This window comes from Bidens hawaiensis, unplaced genomic scaffold (genome assembly GCF_021521415.1).
Source record: "Bidens hawaiensis isolate Kalapana, Puna unplaced genomic scaffold, B.hawaiensis_p1.1 tig00003653_1, whole genome shotgun sequence".
Lineage (NCBI taxonomy): Eukaryota > Viridiplantae > Streptophyta > Magnoliopsida > Asterales > Asteraceae > Bidens > Bidens hawaiensis.
The window spans coordinates 969,162-979,373 of NW_027491209.1; the positions used below are offsets into that span (position 1 = coordinate 969,162).

At 40.7% G+C, this 10,212-nt stretch overlaps 1 pseudogene; it reads left to right on the forward strand.

The window, feature by feature from the left end:
- Positions 1-7,473: 7,473 nt before the first annotated feature.
- Positions 7,474-8,733, forward strand: LOC143623987 (RING-H2 finger protein ATL8-like; annotated as a pseudogene).
- Positions 8,734-10,212: the final 1,479 nt, after the last annotated feature.

Here is a 10,212-nt window from a genome sequence, read left to right on the forward strand (position 1 = left end):
CCTTGGTGAGGGTAGACCAATTTCGACCGGGACCATGGCTTCAGTGCCATAAGTGAGGCTGAACGGGGTTTCTCCCGTACTTGCCTTTTTCAGCGTTCTGTTTGCCCAAAGGATGTGTGGAACTTCGTCCACCCAGCCGGATCTGTGTTCCAAGAGTCTTTTCTTTATGCCGTCGACGATGCTCTTATTTGCTCTTTCCACCTCACCATTACCCTGCGGGTGCGCCACTGAGGTAAAGGTGTGGGTGATTTGAAGTTCTTCCAGCCAATTTTGTAGCTTCTTGTCAGCAAAGTTGGTGCCGTTATCGCTCACCAAATTCTGTGGAAGTCCAAAACGACAAATAATAAATTCCCAAATAAATTTTTTGATATGTTTTGCGGTTGTTTGGGCTAAGGGTTTTGCTTCTATCCACTTGGTGAAGTAGTCGATGGCTACCACTAGAAACTGAACGTTCCCTGCTGCTGTGGGAAATGGGCCTGTCACATCGATGGCCCACTTCTGAAATGGCCATGAAGAGATGACTGGAACAAGTTCATTCTTCGGGCGACGCGTGTTGGGTGCGTAGAGTTGGCAAGACCTACACTTTCTGATGTATGCCAGCGCATCCGTATGCATTCCCGGCCAAAAGTATCCCGCGTTGTTTAGCTTAGCTACAACAGCGCGTGGACCTGCGTGTACTCCACAGATGCCCTCGTGCACTTCCCTTAGGAGGTAGCCAGCATCTTGGTTGTCCACGCATCTTAGGAGTGGGCCAAGAAAATTACGTCTGTAAAGGATGTCATCGATGAGTTGATAGTTCAGTGCTTTACAGCGTATTTTTCTTGCCTGTGTTTTTGACTCTGGTAGTATACCCGCCGCAAGGTAATTTATTATTGGTGTCATCCACGTTTCTGTGCCGGTTTGGATGACACAGATTTCCTTGTGCGGGACTGATGGTGCTCCAAGGAGTTCAATGCGGATGTCCTTTCCCAAGTGGGTGAAGGCTAATGATGCAAGCTTGCTTAACGCATCCGCAGATTTGTTTTCGCTACGCTTGACGTGTATGACTTTACAATCGTTAAAATCGCGCATAAGGGTTTTTGTTTGTGCGAGGTACAGGGCCATTGTGTCGTTCACGGCCGTGTACGTCCCGTTTATTTGGTTGGCTACTAACATGGAATCCACGTGGGCTTCCAAGTTTTTCACTCCCATTCTCAGCCCGGCCAAGAATGCTTCATACTCCGCTTCGTTATTTGTACTTGGAAAATCCAGTCGAATAGCGTAAGTGTATTCTTGGCCTGCTGGGTTGGTTAGTTTCAACCCTGCGCCTGAACCCTCGTTGTTGGCTGCTCCATCAGTGTAGAGTCGCCAGACATCATCGTTGTCCTGTGCTGGAGAGGGTTGAGCCACGTCTTCTGTGCGGGAATGTTTCCCGTCCGTGAGAGTGACGGGGAAAGATAGGATACCCAGGGGGTGTTTGTGCTGCCATCGAACCCTTCCATCGAGGCGTAGACCGTTTCCAGGCGTTCTTTGTCTTCGTCGTCAAGCTTGTCGAAGAACTGCCTGTACATGACCGTTGACGAGGCGCCGTTATCAGCAAGGGTGCGGGAAGTGATGTAGTGCCCCAGCTGGCTTTTGATGACTATAGGGCCTTCTTTGTTGGGCCCTCCTGGCACTCACGGGAAGCGCACTTCAGCTTCCTTCCACGTACATAGTTCTGTCGTTCGTCGTTTCCTTCTTCTGACGTTACCATGAACCATGTGGATGCTGATGTCAACAGGCTTTCGTCCGTTGCCCTTGTACCGATTATCATTCCTTCCTCCATTCTTGATTGATGCCACGAGGTGCGCAAGTTTTCCATCTTTGACGAATGTTTCGACAACATCCTTCAAAGATGTACACTCCTCGGTGTTGTGGCCCTTTGTCCTGTGGAAGTCACAGGATTTGCTCTGATCAGCATTGTGGCGCTGCCGGATCATTGGAGCTTTTGGCCATGGGAGTTTCTCGGTGGCAAATATCTCCGTAACGCTTTTGGTGAGTGGCGTCCATCGGGGGTTTCGGTTTGATGGGTGCGTGTTATCCCTTCCGCCTAATAGAGGGTGAGAGCTGGATGAGGTGTCAAAGTTTACCCTTGACTGCCAAATGCCTAGCTTCCTCTTTTTGTTTTGCCGGGCGGTCCGGACGTTGTTTTCTCTGGTCCTTTGCGTGTAGAGATTTGTACTCAGGGGAAGATTCCGACCTAGTTGCTTTTCCGTTTCGGCAAAGCGCTTGGCTGCCGTCATGTTGGCATCCCATGTGGATGGCATGCCGTCTTTACCCGTCAATGTGCGGACAAGCTCTGGGTATTCGGCGCCTTGGATGAAAGCTGCGCGAACAAGATCTTCACTTATGGTGCCCAGACTCAGCTTCTTTGAGTTGAAGCGAGTGATGAAGTCTAGCAAAGATTCATCCTCCTCTCTAACGCAGTTGAGGATCGTCCACTGCTCTTCAGTATATTTTCTCTGTTGACTGAAGTGTTGGCTGAACTTGTGCTGGAAGTCCGCCCAATCATAGATGTGGTGGACCGGTAGACGATCAAACCATGCCTTGGCCGCTCCGACCAGCGTCATCTGGAACATATAACACCACGTGGGTTCTGTCCAGTTGCTGACGGTTGCCCCCGCTATGAATCTGTTCAAGTGATCATCTGGGTCGGATATACCATCATAAGTGCCGATGTTGGACATCTGTTTGGCACTCTTCGGGGCGATTGCTTCCGCAATGTCCCTTGCAAACTTGGACGTTCCCGCATTTGCAACAGTCGGTCTAAAGGTTTTGGAGAAGTCACGTGAGTTTCCCCCCGCGTTCCTCGGTTTGAAGGTTTCTCCAAAATTCCTTCTCGGTTGGAAGTCCGTTTCTTTGCGCTTCCCTTTCGCCCTATGACGAGGGTTTGCGTCGCTGTCGGACTCCTCCCAATCATCGTCCAAGTACTCGCAATCATTGCTCGTGTTGAGCTGTTGTCGAGTACTTCCGAATTCGTCAGCCTGTTGGAGTGAACGCAAACGTTCATCCAACTCCGCTTGGAATTCCTTCTGACGTGCTTCCCCCCACGCTTTCACTTGATCAAGTGTTTGGCGGGGGAGCCTTGTCTGTTGCCTCTCCACCTGGGTATCAATGAATCCCAGGGGAGGATTGTTTACTGCACTTGCCCTGGCTTGGGTAACCGGGGTAGTGTTCGTAAAATTTGTGTACTCGCCGGTGTTCCCCCCAGTAGCTGGGGTTTTGGTTACCGGGGTTTCTTGGTCACTCGCTGGCCTTGGCACCGGAGTAACCTTAACCATCTTTCCAGAGGTTTTGAAAAAACTGAGAAAAATTAGTTATAGCTTTTATGCACGGATGGCGCCAATGAAGAAACAATAAGTGACCCCGGCAGATTAAGGATAATCTTAGGGTTAAGTAGATGTTTCCCACGAGGGTTAGGTCCGGCAAAGATGGTTATTCTTCTCAACCTGCAAAACAGACACCGTGAGCTCGTCACTGAGAAGGGGGGGTTCCTCCTTGTGACCACCCTCCGGCGATCAGACTAGATTACTCTGAATATAAGTGTATATTAAGAGAAATAGCTAGAGACGATAAGATAATATCAGATGATCTGTCCTGATACCGTTCCAAGGTGTTGGAGTATTTATAGCCGAAGGTAGGTTTCCAAGCAGGTACAGCCAGCTGTATAATACTCTTTTTCCACCAACTGTGGGCTACGTACGTGCCATGCTGGTGGTTGGTGGGTAGGCAGCAGCTGATAGTGACATGGCCGGCTGTGTACTATTCCTTTTCCACCAACTAAAGGCTATGTACGTGCCACGATGAGGGTTGGTGGGTAGGCAGCGGCTGATAGTGACATTTTGTACTGGAGCATGCTACTCCTCGTACTATTTTCGGTGAGCTGTCACCCTGTGATTGGTTCATGGGCTGCTTTGGTCAGATCTTGTCTATTTTGTCCATACCTGGCAGGTATAGTACAAAAGATCTTCCAGAAGCATACGGACTGGCTCTTTTGGGCGGGAATATTCCCGCCTTGCTCATTCCTTCTTCAGGTGACATTGCTGAAGTATTAAGAGTTAGTGCCTTATCCGTGTAGCTTTACTGTTAGTGCGGGTAGCCTTCCTTCTCAGCTTGTACCCATAGCTGCGGGAACAGGCAGGGTACTGTACCAAGGGAGGCTTTCCTGCGGGAACAGCTGGCTTATTGCGTGTAAGGTCTTCATCTCTCTGAGCATGGTGGGTCTTGCGGAACCAGTTGGTCTTTGAGCAGACGTGTACCCCATCAAGGTGTGTCTTGCGGGTCCAACTGGGCTTTGCGGGGACCTACCTCTTCAGGTGTGGATAAGACTACAGACCAAGATATTAAATTTGTGTATAGACTTTACAATTAATAATAAGCCCATATTACTACATTTGCTATATAATATTTAAGATCTTCAATAAATTACGTGGCTTAATATCACGATTGTGTACACAACTCATACTATGAATGTATATAGAAAAAAATAAACCTAAACATGTAGAATGAAAAAACACTAAATGGTATTGGTAGCTGCCATTGTGTATTTAAAAATGAAATTTGTCATCATATGATATAAAACATAGATGTGCTAACTCTTCTAAATATCACAAAGAACAAGGAATTTAAATGATCCAAGTATGAATTAAGCAAGCAATATTAATAATATTTGATAACAAAATAAACAAATTAACTTTAGTTCACATGTGAACCAGTGTGTAGCAAGATGTTAAATACTACTTTGGGGTTTCCTATGTTATCAAATGGAATAACTTGATGCTAAATGCTTCTTTGAGTTTACAAAAGAGGTGATTCATAACATGATGAAAATGTTTATACTTTATAATGAAGTTAGTTAGACTTGTTTAGATAGGCAAACCATGCAGTGTTCTTAAAAGTTAAAAAACAGCCTAAACAAAAAAATTCATAATCATTTTATTGAATATTTTAAAATAATCGGCTTCGTATTTTGTTTTAAGATTAAAAGGGCCAGGTCCAAACTGATATTGTCCATCTATCCACTAAAACTTCTGTAGTTGCTATGTGGCCTAGAAATAAACTTCTACTCTTGGGCCCAAAATGGCTGAACTGTGTGGCCTAGATGCAAGTTGCGTTGGGCTGTGGCCTGATGCTACATTGTTGCTACCTTCCTGGGCTTACAGTAATCATTTGAAATTGGATCGTGAGTTGATATTTCTTTGCAAAGACATGTTATGATTATGTTTTTTTCAATTTCCATAGATGTGCAACGGAGTATGGAGTCTATGATGTTTGTAGTAGATTTGATGTATTCCAGGAGTCCATAGTCTTCGGTATGATTACTATATGATGTTTCCGCGACTCGAGAGATTAATCATATTGTTTAATATAACGCGGACAGAACTAGTAATGATCGAGATCTGGTTGGTTTTTAGTGGTATTCGTATTTCATTTTCTTGTTTTTTATTTTCGGTATTTCTAATGGTACAAGTATCGATCTATACCGAACGAACACAATTGGTACCATATATATGTGGTTATAGTTGCACTACTTTTCAATTTCGGTATTTTTAATGGTTCATGTGCCGATTATAACCATACAGAAAATCGGCACCAAATTCAGTTTCTATTTTTACATCCTTTCAGTACTTTTGGTGGTGTAACGGTTGGGTATGATATGGATCATATCCCTAATAAGTAATATTTATTAGAGTTAATTGAGGTTATGAATAATGTTTTCATATATTTAAAAGATAGATAATGATGAAATTATGAGATAATGATAAATCAACAAGAGATAAGAATTCGAGGATTATCTCAATAATATGATAAAGATTAAATCATATTATATTTCTAATACTAGGCTGCGGTGTTATTTATAAGTAAACTTTAGGTGAATGATTAAACCATAAATAGCAATCCGTTAGATGAACACAAATTTATACAATAAACTTGTATTAACAAATAACAATTTTGATACAGTATTTATATCAATAGTGTTCGTCTACTTTTATTTTGTAGAAATGATCACCGAAACACCAATAAGATTAACTCAATAATATGTCAAAAATATATGATGGTGTAACATTTTCCTAATTAGGTCTTATTAGGTTGTATAGCTCCTAGATAAGAGTCCTAAGACCACGAGTACTGGTCTTGTGTTAAGAAAACGCCCCCCCCCCTTCTAGTTGTGAGCAAAGTTTTGGTTTGGCAAGTCGTGTACACAACTCTCATTGTAAACATGTTTGTGAGAGAGTAGGAGAAAAATGTAATGATTACAGGGGTTTTGAGGCTTTTTATTACTACACCACTTTTTAAAAAAATTTTCATTACTGGCTCGAAGGGCACGTGCTGTACAACACCCTTTTGTGCTTAGTAACCATTACACATGATCTAACAATCATTCATGAAGAACTCACACAATCATAATTGATGTCACATGTTAATTTTATTTTTTAACAGCTAAATTTTAGTTACACTCTACGGAAATTAAACCATTAACATCCTATTTCACTCCTTAAACTACCTTACTACCCATCAAACTGAGAATGACGATAATACTAAAATTCACCGACCTTATATTATAATCAGTTAATCACAACAAAACTTTATGTAATACAAATCAGCATGTCGCGATCAGTAACACCACGAACACGAGCTATGTTGTCCCAATTAGTTACGAGCTAATACGCTAAAACTCATCATCATCATTATAATCGTCGTACTCAGTATATCCCACCAATAGCAAAGTAATGGTTGGGTCTGAGGAGGGTAAGATGTAGACAGCCTTACCTCTACCCCATAGTGATAGAGAGGTTGCTTTCGGTGAGACCCCCGGCTCGATAGTAGTTTTGCATCAAGCCTTGGACATAAGGCACATAACACTCAATTATCGAGACACCGGCTGATCGGTGCATGTACCCTTGTCTTTCGGCTATCAACGCTGCCACATGATGCCTGATTAACCATCCGCCACTTTTAACGTTATTTTCACGAGATTAGTAAAATAACGTCAAAATTAGTGCAATTTCACTTTTCACATATATACATTATATGCACGCACCACTAAAACTAAATGAACCAATTCGTTTTGAATGAGTTTTAAATGACCAAGATGTCACATGTAAAAATAACGTTTTTTGTTACACCGACTCTTAAAATCCAAACCAATAATTGAACCGATAATTAACATCTAACAGTCGGTTCCATTGATAACATAACTTCAACGCATTAGGTACGAGTCTATTACCATATCACCTATACATTTAGACTGGATAGAACTTTACTTGTAATGAATAACTTATTATTTTCGCGTTACATTATCCAAATATATTTTGTTTTCTTTATCCGTATATAGCACTAACCGTTCCAACCGACTCTTATATATAAAAATAAAACCCTACATATTATAATTATATAAACACACTACACATTTCCATCTTTCCATTTCCACTTCAACAAACAAACAAACATGCCTCGCCGGAGATAACTCACCACCGCCGGACGCCGACAAATGTCGACTCCGACTTCGTCGTCATACTCGCCGCCTTACTATGCGCCTTAATCTGCATCCTGGGGTTAATAGCCTGGCTCGGTGTTCATGGATCCGCCGGATCTCCGGCATGGTAAACTCCGGCCGTACGGACCAATCTCCACCAGCTGCCGCTAACAAAGGGCTCAAGAAGAAGGTGTTGAACACTCTCCCCAAGCTCACGTACTCGCCGGAGAACGTGAAAGTCTCCGACTGTGCTATCTGCTTGACGGACTTCGCCGCCGGAGATGAGATCAGAGTGTTGCCTAAGTGCGGCCATAGTTTCCACGTCATCTGCATTGATAAGTGGTTTGGATCTCACTCCTCGTGTCCGTCGTGCCGTCAGATCTTAACTCCGGCGCCGAGATGTAAAAATGCGGTGAAATTCCGGCTGCCGGAATTACTCCGGCGGCCGGAGATACAAGTGCGGTAGTTGACAGGTTCTTGCCTTAATTTGGTAATTATGAAATTGATTTATAAATTTTCATTTATGATTACGATTTGTAGTTAATTAGATCTGTAAAGAATGTAATTAGGTTTTATATTTTTATATATACTATAAGTTATAATTAATAATTGGAAATTAATATTGTTATAAGGTATCCGATGGTTTATTCTCTTTGTGTTTATACGGGACAGAAGTGACAATTAAAAGCAGGAACAAATAATTGAAGCTTCAATAAGAAGTCGGATTCATGATAATAATATTTATGAAGAATTGGGATCCAATGAACAGTTGAAAATTGTTTAAATTATTTTTAGGAATTTAGGTGAGAAGTGAGTCGAATATGGACGTAACGTTGCACGCAAAAGAAAAGATTTGATCACATCTGCGGGCACGAAACATGGTGTCATTCATATTGCATGTGTTGTGTGGTGTCATCTCTTACATCAACTCATCAAGTGCTAACTAAATTCGATCAATCAAAAGTCAATCTTAGTTAGTGGGATTACCTAACTTTTGTTTTAATACGACAATGTGTTGATTTGATGTATTATTTAAGTAGTTAAATTTATAAATGTGTTGTAAAGGTGATTATTCTTAGATGAATATAAGAATTAGATAGATAGTGTTAAAACGGTAAAATCGTTATATTAGTTCACCTAAGTATAAATATGTAACGTGTGTTTAGTTTATACTAGATATGGATTACAAGGTACTTGCAAGATCTAATTTGTAAATACAAACAAAACATTAAATAATTGTATGGATGCTATTCAGATTACTCGAACATAAAAGGGACTTTTCTTACATGAAAAAACAATACTAAAACTATCTCTTACATTTGAGTCTTAAGACGTGAGAATCTTTTGAGGACACTTGAGTCTTAAGACGTTGTGAGAATCTTTTGAGGGAGCGGGAAAAGGGATTGTGAGAGAGGAGAGAGCCGGCGTGGAGGGTAACTCACCCATGGAGATATCGCACCAACTCACCCATGGAGATTTAGCATTAACAATGTCTAAACAAAACTTGCAAGCATTTGAAATCGGGGGTTTGCACTGCATGTTAACTCAATGATGAGTCGAGTTGAAATGTTTAGAAAATGCGTCACTTATTGTAAATTACCATTGTGGTATAATGTACTTGACAATAGTTTATATAGGTCCAAACCTCTAGAATATTGTAAATTGGTGCAATTGTAATGTGTTTTGGCATACTAGTTTTAAAACAATACGCCTAACATATTATGACATGTTCAACCTTTTGAATTTGAGTCAATGTTATAGTGTTTTTTTATTAACTGTATATAGTGACACCATGTTATAACAGTGCATTCAATTTTTTTATCACATTTAAATTTTGTTGGTTTGGTTGTCCTTGTAGTGAATTTTTTTCATTGTTTTGACCCATAATTGATAAACGTAGAAAAAAAATTTGGCATCTAGAAAATAAACTAATAAGCTTATCGTATAAAATTAGAGAAAAAGCATAAAATGATATAAAACATTTAGCTTTTATCTCAACTAGAAGAGAGGATAAAGGTTTCAGTTTTTCATCAAAAGATTAAAAAAATTGAGAGAGAAAAGCACGTTTTAAACATATAAATCCTCTCTTTAAGATTTCTACAAATTTAAAATTAAAAAAATTGAATGGTACGATAAATCTTGATGACTTGACCTATTTTAAGACATTCAGCATAGAAATTCATAGATGCATGACGCGTGTTATTAGTTTCTTTGACAAAACAAATTGTAATATGAAACATCTCTTTCTTGTTACGAAAGAACATTTAAACGACATTGTCGCTCTATTTTAGTATAACTTTTTATGCATGATATACAACCTAACGTAGAGACAAATCTGAAATTGAATTGGACTAAAATAAGTGGAGTAGATGATAATATTACGTATTCCCCCATTCAAGTAGCAACCACCAAATTATCTAAAGATAATGATACTCCACCATATTATATATATATATAGTGTTAAGGTCAAACAAAATTTCATAAATGGGTTAACTTTTACACTTATGGTATGTGTAGTGGTAAGGAGAAGGGGGTGTGAATTCTCGGGTGGGCAAAAGTGAAATTGCATAAATTTTGACGTTATTTTACTAATCTTGTGAAAATAACGTCAAAAGTGGCGGAAGGTTAATCAGGCATCATGTGGTGGCGTTGATAGCCGAAAGACAAGGGTACATGCACCAATCGGCGATGGTTGAGTGTTATGTGCCTTATGTCCA